The sequence below is a fragment of the Tachysurus vachellii genome, chromosome 9 (assembly GCF_030014155.1).
Source record: "Tachysurus vachellii isolate PV-2020 chromosome 9, HZAU_Pvac_v1, whole genome shotgun sequence".
NCBI classification, from domain to species: Eukaryota; Metazoa; Chordata; class Actinopteri; order Siluriformes; family Bagridae; genus Tachysurus; species Tachysurus vachellii.
Genome location: NC_083468.1, coordinates 12,247,940 through 12,263,507, shown reverse-complemented (window position 1 = coordinate 12,263,507; position 15,568 = coordinate 12,247,940). Strand labels below are relative to the sequence as shown.

Genomic DNA, 15,568 nt, shown 5'->3' with positions numbered 1-15,568 from the left:
TCTTTAAAGGGCTCAGCCTCCTCGGGGCTCGGTCTCCTCTCTGGAGTCTTAGAGAAGAAAGAAACATAGTAAAACTCTTCAACAATTTTTATTCATCCCAGCAAGCCACTATAGATTCAAGAGGAGCTTGGAAAACATTAAACATATCAATAAATTAAAGTTACATGCAAAAGTAATCAGCCAAACATCATAAAAATCCATATAGATCTGTTTGAGTAACAAGTAAACTAAATAAATAAATAAAAATGTAAGGGGGTTACTCACCGGTTGCACTTCTCCAAAAGTCGAGAAGGAGGAATCAAGATCCTCCACAGGAGTCCTTCCAGTCTTGTTCATAGAGGACAAATCGTTATTCTGTTCAATAAATTAAAGTGCAAATACATCAAATAATTAACACTATCAATCAGCCCAACATCACAAGTCTCTACAGCTCTGCTTGAGAAACAATTTTAAAAAGCAATGAAAATCAGAGGAACCTACCTTTTGAGCAATAATGGCGAGGTCACTTTTCATTTGAGGGATTTCTAGAAAGAGGTTATATAAAGAAAAACAATAATTACAATCACTAGATCAAAATAGCACCCAGCAACTCTGTGCCCTTACTCTTCGAAAGACATTTCCTGCAGCTGTGAATGCAAGCTACAACCCTCCAAAGCCCATTGATAAGGCTCTGCAGAAGAAACCTGGTTGTGAACGCAATTTTCTTTCTCCAATTTCTCCCAAATTCAAATTCCCCAGGGTTTTTTTTCTGGATCCAATTGCCTTCTTGAGCCATTGAAGGCAGAGAAGCTGTATGTTCTCTAGGCCATGGCTTTTGTTAACCCTCTACGAATTCCACCAGAAAGAGACAAATAAATATAATTCTAATTTGAATCTTATCAATGGCTAGATGAGCACCCACACTACCACACCAGCTAACAACATAGCATTTATTTTGCCAAACATGTTTCAGCCTCACAAAATTTCTACATTTATACTTCTCTGCCACCACAATATCCATCTCCAGAAATAACCCTGCTAATAAATATTAGGAATACCTACGATTGATGATAATGTCTTTCAGACGTGCATTTTAATTTTTAAGAGAATGGACTTCATTTCTCAACTCCTGCAAATTTATTTGCATTTGGTTGAGTTTCCTTCTCTCCCACATCTGTTCGTCCAGATGTTTTCTAAATTCAGCAGCTGTATACGAGAAAGACACAAAGAGAAGAACAACAGCTAATTGTTATATAACTTCATTTGTAAAAGGTTGATTCTGATTGGCTGGGAGGATGTTACGAGAGGTGTAAGAGGAAGGTGATAAGAAGTCTAGGGCAGAAATCCCTCCACTTGGCTATATGTAACTGGTTGTCTGGCCTCCTGGTGGTTATTCCCTACTTAAAGGAAAGCTACACCGTTTTTTAAATTTTTTACTATGTTCTTACCTCAACTTAAACGAAATTATAAATCCCTGTCTATTTTCAATGCATGCAGTGCGTCGTGAATGTGTTAGCATTTAGTCTAGCCCAGCACTTCGACCTCTGGCGCAGTAACATCATCACTCCTGTGAACTCCCCCTCTCATTCAAACTCATTGAGAGGAGGAGTGATGTTGTTACTGCGCTAGAGGTTGAAATGCTGCACACTAAGTGCTCTTCTGCCATACTATATAGTTCTCATTTTTATCTGCTTAAAAAATCCCCACGTTTTATTTTGTGCCACCATACTTACTCGTGTAACTACTCATGTAACAATGTCTTTAAATAGGGAAACATGGAAGTGTTTGGTGACTTCTAAATTCATCCCTGTTTGGATCCTAAGGAATGAATGGGGCTAGACTAAATGCTAACACATTCACGACACGCTGTACAAAGATGAACTGCACGCATTGAAAAAAGACAGGGATGTATTATTTTGTCTAAGTTAAGGTAAGAACATAGTAAAATATTGAAAAACAGTGTATTTGTCCTTTAAAACATGAAACTCCCACATCTTGTATTTCATGCAATGTATGTATGTAATACACCACACACTGGATGTCATAATTTAGGCTACCTTTTTCTTAGAGGGTGGTACTATGTCCTCTTTGTCCCCAATACACTCCTCATCTTCGCTGGCCCGCTGGAAGGGAGAGAGAAAGAGAGAGAGAAGACAAAGTTGCCTACTGTGCTGGTGTCATACCTTGTAACAGCTACTGGTAATGCACTTTATTATAAAAGTCTTACTTATCTTTACTGTATTGCAATGTAATAAAACACACTGGATGCAGACTGGTAGTGTACCTTGTTCTTTGAAGGTCTGTCATGACGCGCCTCATCATCCTCCTCCTCCTCCTCTTCCGCCTTCTCCTCCTCCTCCGCCTTCTCCTCCTCTTCCTCATGGTTGTATTTAGAAGACCATCTCTTTTTCACGTCAATCTTCAGAGGGAGAGGGAGAAACAGAGGATAAAGTTCCACATTGTGCTGGTTTCATACTTTATAACAGCTACTGTTAAAAGCAATTTAACAGCATGATTGTAAGGTCGGGGGTTCGAATCCTGTGTCTATGGGCAAGACAGTTCACCCAATCCCTATGTGTGAATGTTTGGTGGTGGTCAGAGGGACCATTGGCGGAGATGTGAGCAGCCTCACTTCTGTCAGTCTACCCCAGGGGAAACTGTGGCTACAAATGTAGCTTACCACCATCAGCATGGAGTGAATGAACCACCCTCCCTTTCATGTGTGAAGCGCTTTGGGTGTGACTTGTGTCTTATAAAAAACGCTATACAAATAAGATTCCCTTATCCCCCATAAAAATCTTACTCATCATGAATGTATTGTAATGTAACAACACACACAGTATGCAGACTGGTAATGTACCTTATTCTTTGAAAGTCTGACATGACCCTCCTCCTGCTTCTCACCCTCCTGGTACTTGTATTTGGAAGCCCCTCCCTTTTTATTGTCAACCTTGAGAGACAGAGAGAAACAAACTGACTTTTAGCCCAACACTTAACTTATTTTACACCACCTTGCATATACATCTTGTCAACAAAGCACCTAAAATCATCATAGATGACAATTACAAACCTACACAGATGCCTACACATTAAGAAACAAGAGAGAGAGAGAGATAAAGCACCAATTAAAAAATCACCAAGTAAAGCGCCAATTGGTGCAGTCAGTTACCTTTTTCTTTGAAGCCTTCTCAGTCTGCCCCTGCTGCTCACTGTACTTTGAGTTTGGGATGTGAGGACGTTTTATTTGCCATTTTGTGCCCTCTTTCTCCATCTCCATCAGTTTAATTTGGAGAGTTTTTTCAAGTTCTGGTGCAATAAAATTTAAATGTTATCATGAACTGCAAACGTTTGTCTAATCATGTTTACCAAATTTAACATTAGTCCCAACCGGACTTCGCTAACATTAGCAAATTAGGTAACATACGTTAGCTAAAATGAAAGCTAAGCTATATCCAGGTACCTAGCAAGTTCATTTTATACTTCTTTAAGTGCAAGCAAAACCATTTAATGTGGTATTTAACTACATAACGTCAGGTAAAGTTTGCGTGTAACATACTTGCACCGGCCAGGGTTGGCGGCTTTTTCGCCATTCCACCAGCTTCTCGGTTTTATCAGTCCTTTCAAAAAAATCTGTAACTGAAAAATTATGGACACAGTTGAGGGGCAAAATACTATGGGCCCCTCTATCCTCACCCTCAGTCCTTTCAAGTAGGACATAGCGGATCTCCAACGCTTTTATCGCCATTTTACTCCCAGCCACTATCTTTTGGCGGCAAAAATGAAATATAGCGCGCTGGACGCATGCGGATGACGTAATCAACTACGCAGTGCGCTGGGCCGCATGCGGATAACGTCATCAACTATGCGACGCTATAGCGGTCGATCGGTAGCTGTAGAGTGGATAAATGCTTGCCAGTATAAATAACGTTATGGAAATAAGACGCAAGAAAAGCAATATGGATCCAGTACGTTACAAAAGGTACCTTGTTGACGACGAAGCACCCGTTCCAGAAAGAACAAAGAGAAGACGTAAACAAAAGTAAGTATTGTAACAAAACATGCTAGAAGCTAGCTTGTTAAGTTAGCCAGCTAACAAAGCTACCAGCTACAGATTATTTCCTATAACGTTACCATGTAAACGTATATGGCATAATTTCCCTTAATGTATGTTAAGTAACTTATGTTTGTATAAAGGTAAAATTTATCTTTTCATTTCCACTGTATAACCCCCCAAAAAATAAATAAAAATAAGTAAAAAAAATAAATAAATAAAACAGTTAAAGTTGGAACTCCATCCATCCATCCATTTTCTACCGCTTATCCGGGGCCGGGTCGCGGGGGCAGCAGTCTAAGCAGGGACGCCCAGACTTCCCTCTCCCCAGACACTTCCTCCAGCTCTTCCGGGGGAATACGAAGGCGTTCCCAGGCCAGCCGAGAGACATAGTCCCTCCAGCGTGTCCTAGGTCTTCCCCGGGGCCTCCTCCCGGTTGGGCATGCCCGGAACACCTCCCCAGGGAGGCATCCAGGAGGCATCCGGAACAGATGCCCGAGCCACCTTAGCTGACTCCTCTCAATGTGGAGGAGCAGCGGCTCTACTCTGAGCTCCTCCCGAGTGACCGAGCTCCTCACCCTGTCTCTAAGGGAGCGCCCAGCCACCCTGCGGAGGAAACTCATTTTGGCCGCCTGTATCCGGGATCTTGTCCTTTCGGTCATGACACAAAGCTCACGACCATAGGTGAGGGTAGGAACGTAGATCGACTGGTAAATAGAGACTTTCTTCACCAAAACAGACCGGTATATCGACCGCATCACTGCAGAAGATGCACCGATCCGCCTGTCGATCTCCTGCTCCATCCTTCCCTCACTCGTGAACAAGACCCCAAGATACTTAAACTCCTCCACTTGAGGCAGGAGCTCTCCACCAACCTGAAGGGGGCAAGCCACCCTTTTCCGGATGAGAACCATGGCCTCGGACTTGGAGGTGCTGATTCTCATCCCCGCCGCTTCACACTCGGCTGCAAACCGTCCCAGTGCACGCTGAAGGTCCTGATTTGAGGAAGCCAACAGGACAACATCATCTGCAAAAAGCATAGACGAAATCCTGTGGTCCCCAAACCGGACTCCCTCCGGCCCCCGACTGCGCCTAGAAATCCTGTCCATATAGATAATGAACAGGACCGGTGACAAAGGGCAGCCCTGCCGGAGTCCAACATGCACCGGGAACAAGTCTGACTTACTTGACTTACAGCAATGCGAACCAAACTCCTGCTCCGGTCATATAGGGACCGGACAGCCCTTAGCAGAGGGCCCCGGACCCCATACTCCCAGAGCACCCCCCACAGGTCACCACGAGGGACACAGTCGAATGCCTTCTCCAGATCCACAAAGCACATGTGGACAGGTTGGGCAAACTCCCATGAACCCTCCAGCAACCTGGCGAGGGTATAGAGATGGTCCAGTGTTCCACGACCGGGACGAAACCCGCATTGTTCCTCCTGAATCCGAGGTTTGACTATCGGCCGTATTCTCCTCTCCAGTACCCTGGCATAGACTTTTCCTGGGAGGCTGAGGAGTGTGATCCCCCTGTAGTTGGAACACACCCTCCGGTCCCCCTTCTTAAGCAGAGGGACCACCACCCCAGTCTGCCAGTCCAGAGGCACTGTCCCCAGCCTCCATGCGACATTGCAGAGGCGTGTCAACCAAGACTGCCCCACAACATCCAGAGACTTGAGGTACTCAGGGCGGATCTCATCCACCCCCGGTGCCTTGCCACTGAGGAGCTTCTCAACTACCTCAGTGACCTCAGCTTGGGGGATCGACGAGTCCACAACTGAGCCCTCGGCCTCTGCTTCCTCAATGGAAGACATGTCGGTGGGGTTGAGGAGAACCTCGAAGTACTCCTTCCACCGTCCGAGGATGTCCCCAGTCGAAGTCAGCAGATTCCCACTCCCACTGTAAACAGCGTGAGCAGGGCACTGCTTCCCCCTCCTGAGGCGCCGGACGGTTTGCCAGAATTTCTTCAAGGCCAACCGATAGTCCTTCTCCATGGCCTCATCGAACTCCTCCCAGACCCGAGCTTTTGCCTCCACAACCACCCGGGCTGAAGCTCGCTTGGCCCTCCGGTACCTATCAGCTGCCTCCGGAGTCCCCCGAGCCAACCAGGCTCGATAGGACTCCTTCTTCAGCTTGACGGCATCCCTTACTTCCGGGGTCCACCACCGGGTTCGGGGATTGCCGCCACGACAGGCACCGGAGACCTTACGACCACAGCTCCGAGCAGCTGCGTCGACAATGGAGGTGGAGAACATGGTCCACTCAGACTCAATGTCTCCAACCTCCCTCGGGATCTGGTTGAAGCTCTGCCGGAGGTGGGAGTTGAAGTTCTCTCTAACTGGAAACTCTGTCAAACGTTCCCAGCAGACCCTCACAGTACGTTTGGGTCTGCCAAGTCTGTCCAACTTCCTCCCCTGCCATCGGATCCAACTCACCACCAGGTGGTGATCAGTTGACAGCTCCGCCCCTCTCTTCACCCGAGTGTCCAAGACATACGGCCGGAGGTCAGATGAAACAACCACAAAGTCGATCATCGACCTCCGACCTAGGGTGTCCTGGTACCATGTGTACTGATGGACACCCTTATGCTCGAACATGGTGTTCGTTATGGACAAACTGTGACTAGCACAGAAGTCCAATAACAGAACACCACTCGGGTTCAGGTCGGGGGGGGCCGTTCCTCCCAATCACGCCCCTCCAGGTGTCACTGTCACTGCCCACATGAGCATTGAAGTCCCCCAGTAGAACGATGGAGTTCCCGGTTGGAGCACTTTCCAGCACCCCTTCCAGAGACGCCAAGAAGGTCGGGTACTCTACACTGCCATTTAGCCCGTAAGCACAAATAACAGTGAGAGACCTATCCCCGACCCGCAGGCGCAGGGAAACGACCCTCTCGTTCACCGGGGTGAACTCCAACACATGGTTGCTGAGCTGGGGGGCTATGAGCAAGCCCACACCAGCCCGCCGCCTCTCACTGCAGGCAACTCCAGAGTAGTAGAGAGTCCAGCCTCTCTCAAGGAGTTGGGTTCAAGAGCCCAAGCTGTGCGTGGAGGCAAGCCCAACTATCTCTAGTCGGTATCTCTCAACCTCCCGCACCAGCTCAGGCTCCTTTTCCCCCAGCGAGTTGACATTCCATGTCCCTAGAGCCAGATTCCGTGTCCGGGGATTGGGTTGCCGAGGTCCCCGCCTTCGACTGTCACCCAATCCACATTGCACCAGCCCCTTACGGTCCCTCCTGCAGGTGGTGGGCCCACAGGAGATCGGCCCCACGTCGCTCCTTTGGGCTGAGCCCGGCCGGGCCCCGTGGGGTAAGACCCGGCCACCAGGTGCTCGCATGCGAGCCCCAACCCCGGGCCTGGCTCCAGAGTGGGGCCCCGGTTGCGCCATACCCGGCGACGTCACGGACCTTGTTATTAACTCACTCATAAGGGGTATTTGAACCGCTCTTGGTCTGGCCTGTCACCCAGGACCTGTTTGCCTTGGGAGACCCTACCAGGGGCAGAAAGCCCCAGACAACATAGCTCCTAGGATCATTCAGGCACACAAACCCCTCCACCACAATAAGGTGGCGGTTCGAGGAGGAGAGTTGGAACTCTAGCCAGGAAAATATTTCACTTTGTGTGTTTTGAATTTACAGTCTTAAAGGTTTCACCTCATGAATGGAATTTACCTACTTGTCTTGGACTTAATCAACCAGTCATATCAATCCTATTACATTGAGTGAGGCATGAAGTGTTTTAACATTACCACAACATTTTTGTTAGGGAAATTTCTGAAGATATGAAGATAAGAAGGGTGATGAAGAAGCTGTGGCCTCTTCTTCTACAACTCAGTAAGTAGAAAAATTGCACACATGCATTAGGCCTACATATTTCTTGATCATGATCAAGGATTTTTATTTTTATTTTAGGTATCTCACCCAAGAGGACAATCAAGATGACCCGGTGTCTACTGCTTCTGATGACACCGTAAGTTGCTAAAAATGGCTAAAATATTCAAGTTAGGTGTTTTGTTTGTGCATGTGCATGCACACTAGTTACTGTAAATCATCATAAGATAATTCCACCTTCAAATCAATCATCAATCCAAACTTCCACCTGATGTTGCTTAAAGTGGAGCACAATTTGGAAATACCATATTACTTTGTCCTTTGTCCATATTGCAGCGATTCCCATGTTTTTATCTTGTTAAAAAAACTTTTAGGTTTTGATTCAGGTGCAAATACAGCATCTCTCTCAGCTGGCCCCATACAAAATGACAGAACCTGTCTCTCACTGTGTTTGGCCAGATGGATAGTGTCAGAAAAATATACATGTGGACAAAAGGGGGCACAGTTATTATTTTTTTAAATTAATTTATGAAATAATGACAAAAAAATCAATGCAAAAGACTCTTAAAAAAAAGCAAATACATTTGAGCCTGACTTCAAATGCAGGTGGTTACCAACCACATGAAATGGCACATTTGTATGAGTCTGTGCAAATTTGGGATTGCTAGTCCAATGTTTTAAATTCACAGATGAACCAACCCATATCTGGACCTAGCTCTTCACCTGGGGAGCATCTAGAAGACCCCACAAGTCCAATTTTAGACCAAAAACCAACAAAAGAACAGGTGGAACTCCTGCTGCTGGCATTAAAACTCAAACACGGATTAACAAATAGAGCCTTGGAGGACATCATGCATCTTATGAACTTTAGTGCTGGTCCTGGTGGGGAATTGGTTAGTCGTTCAAAGTACCTTTTCTACAAAGCATTTGATTCAGTGAAAGACATATTAGAAGTACATTATGTGTGCAAGAGTTGAAACGAAGCATTCAGGAAGGTCCCTTTAATGTCAAGTGCCCAGTCTGTGACCAGGACACATCAAAAGCGCATGCACAAAAAGACCAGTGTTTTTTGTACTTGCCACTACAAAACCAAATAAAAAAAACTGCTTGAGGACCACCAATTAGGGAAACACCTGAAACACCGTTTTGAGAAGAAGGATGCCTCCATCAAAGATATATACGATGGACATTTATACAAAAAACAAAATCACCCCTTGCATCACCAGACAACATAATACTGACTTTTAACTGTGATGGAGTGCCAGTGCACAAATCAAACACACAAAGTTTGTGGCCAATTTTGTGTACTGTTAATGAACTGCCAATACAACTACGTGCAAAACATGTTATGCTTTGTGGCCTGTGGTTTGGTCAAAACAAACCAAATATGAACACCTACATGAAACCATTTGTCGATGAATGCATAGAGTTGTACTCTAATGGTCTTATATGGCAAAGTGAAAGTGGGGAAGTTGTCACAAGTAAAGTACTGCATACTACCATGGTGGCAGATTCAGTTGCTTGGCCACTGATTCAGAACTTTAAACAGTTTAATGGAGAGTTTGAGTGTTCTTTTTGTATGCAGAAAGGAACAAGTGTGTTAAAACGCAGGGGGCGTGTAAGGGCTTATCCATATGAAAAAGCAGAATTGAGGAATCCCTCCCAGACTGATGATCTGGTAGAAGAGGCTCTTAATGGAAACCCCACTAAGGGAGTGAAAGGGCCTAGTATTTTGTCTTGTCTACCTGATTTTAATATTATTGATGGCTGTGTTCCAGATTATATGCACAGTGTGCTGCTGGGTGTAGCAAGAAGCATCACCACGCTGTGGTTTCATTCTGAGAACAACCAATCACCATGGTATATCGGACGCTCAACAGAACAGATTGATGATATTTTAACTTCAATTAAACCGCCCTGTAATGTTTCCCGCGTCCCCCGCTCAGTGAAAGAGAAAAAGTTCTGGAAGGCACACGAGTGGAACATGTGGTTGTTTTATTACAGCATACCAACATTGAAAGGGGTCTTACCTGAAAAATATCTGAAGCACTGGTTTAAGTTGGTAAAGGGGGTTTCTCTTCTACTCGGTGAGAATATATCACCACTGCACATATCAGAATCTGAGGGGTTGCTAACAGAGTTTGTTCAGGAAATGGAGACCCTTTATGGGATCAATAATGTCACTTTCAATGTACATTTGTGCCTTCATCTGCCCAATACTGTGAGGAACTGGGGTCCCCTCTGGGCACAGTCTGCTTTTGTGTTTGAGTCATACAATGGGATCATTGTAGATATGATAAAGGGCAGCCAGGGAGTTTCTCTGCAGATAATGCAAACAGTTTGGCTACAGGTTGCATTTCCATCATTTTCCCAAAAAACCATGGTGGCAGCTTCTGATGATTACTTGGCTCTCTTAGAGTCTTTTTCAGTTGAGAAAAAAATGGTGCAGGAAGTAAGTCGCTCTCATGGTGTTACATCTCTGGGTAGGCCTAAAATTTGTATGATCAGAAATGATGATTTTCTGGCCTTGAACACCATCAGCAACCTAGGAAATAGAGTCACTGTGAAGTATTTTTCCAGAGTAGTGGTTAATGGTGAAATAGTTCGTTCACAAAACTACTCGCGTACTTTTCGGAGAAACTCATACACTGTCATTCTTTCTGATCGAGAGGAAAGTATTTTCTCTGTGAAGACATTCATTGTCTGTGATCTGGGGCAGGGGGAGACATGTTATGCAGTGGGGTAGTACTACCAAAAAGTGAAACAGGACATCTGCGGTCAATTTAAGAATCCTTGTTATTTCATCCCTGTAAGGAAAAGTCTGGGGCCTTTAGTTGCTATACAAGCATCTCAGATAAAAGAAAAGTGTCTGTTCATTAAAACTGTGAACAAACATGTTGACATTGTCTTCAAATTCATTAACCACAGTGAAATGCTCCAATAGATGGGATGAGGATGATGATGATGATGATTACTTGAATGTATGTTCTATGTACTTTTTTTGCTACATTTAGACTGTAATGACCTTTCAGCCATATTCATCTAGAAACTGCATTAACAGAAAACATTGCGTTTGCATTGCATTTGGTGGATGTAACGGTGAATGTGTGGATGTGTATGAGCTGTAATGTGAATCTGGAAGTGACCTGAAATTGATAAAAGGTTTGATTGACATTTTGTTATACATTTCCTTCTTTTCCTTTATTCATACAAGAAAGAATTGACCTTGTAAATGTTTCTGGAAAACATGTAGATATCATAGTTAATATATCATGTTAATATATTACCATAGTTAAATTCCATAACATGCCAATTACATGTGATACCAATTTCACGTGTTCGCACATACATAAGTTCTTGCATAATTTTTTTCGTTAATTCTTAGTTTTTGCCTTGATAATAGAAAATATGAGCTAGACATCATGTATGACAGTTGCCAAAATGAGATATGAGCTACAAAATGACCAGATCCTGCCATTAGCTATATAGATGACATATCTTGTATGTATAGGGCTTATATGTGAATATGAAGAAGCAATACAGAAGACCTATATTTCCTGTATATGCACATATATGCACCTCAATTTTGCCTATATGCGGCATATATGCAGTATATATACGCATATATGCAGTATATATACGCATATATGCAGCATATATATGATCATATATGTGCATATATGCAGCATATATGTGCATATACGCTGCATATAGGTTTCATATATGTGCATATATCCACATATAGATTCTTTCCATGTGGGTGTGTGTGGGGGAGGGGTGCTGTGACTAGCCTATCACAGAACGCTGACACAATCAGCTACCCAATGATGATTTTCATTCAATCCGAGCACAGATATTGACTCGTATTACTCGTATAATACTCATATTCGGCAGAAGTGCTTTATCCGTACCGGATACTCGTTTCAGCCGAGTATCCGGCTTATCTCTACTAATAAACAGTCAAAACTAATACATCCTACAGCATACTTCCACAATATGGTATGCCACACACTGCACTTTAGCTAACAGTTCAACACTGGACTATACACTCACAGTGCATTATAAACACTTGATATAACTGGATTATAACTGGATACCATACGATGTACATCCATGACACTTTTGTACCTGTACAATCTGTTGCACCTTATAATGTTTTTTATATATAATATATTTACGCATATTTACACACACACACACACACACACATATAAGTACATATTGCATATAATGCGTAGTGCTACTGTAATTATGCCCAATAGTACTGTACACTGTGTGTACTGACTATATGTATAAGCATATTGCACATTTTCACCTGTGAATTCATCATCTTTTTTATTAAAACTTTTGAATACTGTTGATTTTCTCAAAAAGAAACTCCACAGCTCCACAGTGCTCCACTCCACAGGGCACATTTGCAAAGTACAGTTTAGATGCCTATTAGCACATGCCAGTACACACATTAAAAGTACACAGCATTCAATACAATCATCCCTCAGCACCTGATTGGGAAGCTGAGCCTGCTGGGACTAAACACCTCCCTCTGCAACTGGATCCTGGACTTCCTGACTGGGAGACCTCAGTCAGTCCGGATCGGGAACAGCATCTCCAGCACCACCACACTGAACACTGGAGCTCCTCAAGGCTGCGTGCTCAGTCCGCTGCTGTTCACTCTGCTGACTCACGACTGTGCAGCAACGCACAGATCGAATCATATTATCAAGTTCGCCGATGACACGACCGTGGTGGGTCTCATCAACAAGAACGACGAGTCAGCATACAGGGAGGAGGTGCAACAACTAACTGCCTGGTGTAGAGCCAACAACCTTTCTCTGAATGTGGATAAAACTAAAGAGATGGTTGTGGACTTCAGGAGAGCACGGAGTGACTACTCTCCGCTGAACATCGACGGATCATCTGTGGAGATCGTCAAGAGCACCAAATTTCTTGGTGTTCATCTAGCGGAGAACCTCACCTGGTCACTCCACACCAGCGCCATCACCAGGAAAGCCCAGCAGCGTCTCTACTTCCTACGAAGGCTGAGGAAGGCACATCTCCCTCCCCCCATCCTGACCATGTTCTACAGAGGGACCATTGAGAGCATCCTGAGCAGCTGCATCACTGTCTGGTTCGGGAACTGCACCATCTCAGAACGCAAGACCCTGCAGCGGATTGTGAGGACAGCGGAGAAGATCATTGGGGTCTCTCTTCCCTCTATCACAGACACTTACACCACACGCTGCATCCGCAAAGCCAACAGCATTGTGGATGACCCCACACACCCCTCACACACACTCTTCACCCTCCTGCCATCTGGAAAAAGGTACCGAAGCATTCGGGCCCTCACGACCAGACTGTGTAACAGTTTCTTCCCACAAGCCATCAGACTTCTCAACAACTGAAATGTACTGTACTGAGCACAACATACACACACATCATCTGTATGGACTGCATAGACCCTCACAAAACACACACACTGACACAACATACTGTTTACATGCTGCTTACAATCCAGCAAACTGTTTACATGCTGTTTTGCACACCTTGTCTGCTGTTTTTTGCACAAACTGTCCCAACATTTCAGCCGTTTTTGCACATACTGTACAATATCTCAGCCATTTCGCACATACTATATTAACACATACAGTATTAACACTGGTCGGTCGGCGCTGTTTCTGTGACTGTTTACTATTTATTGTCTTTTGTGTACTGCATTTTTTGTACTTTTTGTATTGTCTTGTAACTTGTGTCTGCACTGTCATTGTCCTGCACTGTCTGGTCCTGCACTGTCTTTAGTCCTGCACTGTCTTTTGTCCTGCACTGTCTTGTCTGTCTTGTTTGTCTTGTCCTGCACTGTTTGCACCAGGTTGCACAGTTGCACTTTATGTGGCTAAGACTACTTACAAGTCTTTAGCCCTGTCTTTGTTTCTATGTAGCACCTTGATCCTGGAGAAACGTTGTCTCATTTCACTATGTACTGCAACAGCTATATATGGTTGAAATGACAATAAAAGCTTCTTGACTTGACTTGACTCTTGACTCTTGACTAAAAGTAGAAAGGAAAGACATTGTGTTTTTAGCAGATTCTGCACCAGGGAAAGCAATTAAATGAGTTGCAAAAAAGTGTCAGATCCCTGAAATCAGTAGGACCGTCTGATATTATCGTGAGCGAAAAATTTATGCCACCCTTGTGGTTTGTTGGGAATGACCAGCAGTCATTCAAATGTTCATTTCTGCTATCTGAATGTTGCCCGATTAATCTGATGGGCAGACATTAGATTTGCAAATTGGGAATAATCCCAATTAGCACCCCAATTGGATTAAAAGTGTGTACAAGTCAAACATGAATTTCAGGGTGTTAAGTGGGACCCCAGACCTCTGCTGTATGTGTATGAGTGGAAACTCAGCACCTCTGCTGTGAATTCAATGAATCAAGCTCTCATAGATAAGTCTAGCGCTGTTACTAACCCTACATGCACACAATACATGAACACACATGATCTGCACTGCACAGCTTATACACATAAGGGACTAGATGCACATTATGAACAAGAGGGTTTGAGAACTGCAAACAAAGCAGATGTTGTTAAAGAATGTACTTGTCATGTGTAACGAGCCGCCGGACGAGCGTCGCCATAGAGACGCGTCCCCGGAGTACTAGCGCGCTTCCGGACTACACTTCCCATCAGCCACCGTTCTTCCTGATTGCCGCACCAGCTGTTTCTCATTCCCCATTCACATATATTCACGCCAGAACTGCTTACCTGTGCGAGGTCTCGACTTGTCTTTGTACAGTGATTCTGAGCGTTTCCCGTGTTCGATTCTTTGGTTTTCTGTTCTGTTTTTGCCTCTCGATATTTCTGATTGTTTGCCGCCTGCCCTGACCTTACTGCCTGTCCCTGATTCCGATTCTGCCTTCTGTCTCTGATTACTGTTTTGCCCGTTCTGATCTCTGCCTGTACGACCCTGCAGGTGCTTTCTATTAAAACACTTTCTGCTGCACATGGATCCACAGCCGTATGCCGCCTCCTCATTACAGGAGACCTCGCCAACAGAGGATCCAGCAGCTGTTGCTCTGCTGACCACGCAGGTCACCAGTCAGGCTCAGCAACTCGCCGGCCACCACCAACAGCTGACACGCCTCACTCAACTCACACAGGAGCTCGCCGCGGCATTGCAGGAGCTGCATGGAGCCGCCGCTCCGCCGAACCCCCCAGCTCCAGCACCGGCTCCCCAGGCCACGGCGTACCACGCACCCACGACTGCCGGACCCCGTCTCGCCCTTCCGGAAAAATTTAACGGCGAACCAGGAAGATGTCGGGGCTTCCTGATGCAGTGCTCGCTGTTCGTGGTACAGCAACCGTCCCTGTACAGCACGGAGGACAGCCGCATAGCCTTCGTCTGTTCTCTGCTTACAGGAGGGGCATTGGAGTGGGCCACCACCGTGTGGGGAGAGAACGTCTTCCCCACGTTCGAGGCTTTTCTCGTCCGATTTCGGACCGTTTTCGACCACTCCGCATCTGGAGAGAGCGCGGAGGAGCGCCTGCTGGCCGTGTCCCAGGGTGATGGCACCGCGGCGGAGTATGCCCTGACATTCCGCACTCTCGCCGCTGAAGCGGGTTGGGGGGAACGCCCCCTGCGACTGCTCTATCGCAAGGGTCTGCATCCTGACCTCCAAGCTGAGTTGGCCTGCCGGGATGAGGGAAG

General features: G+C 45.3%; 1 long non-coding RNA gene across 1 annotated transcript; it reads right to left on the bottom strand.

The window, feature by feature from the left end:
• Positions 1–264: 264 nt before the first annotated feature.
• Positions 265–1,151, bottom strand: LOC132851474 (uncharacterized). The gene is made up of 3 exons (XR_009649028.1): positions 1,042–1,151; positions 481–524; positions 265–327 (listed from the first exon to the last, which is right to left on the bottom strand). It is a non-coding gene; the product is annotated as an uncharacterized LOC132851474 (long non-coding RNA).
• Between the last annotated feature and the right edge of the window lie 14,417 nt (positions 1,152–15,568).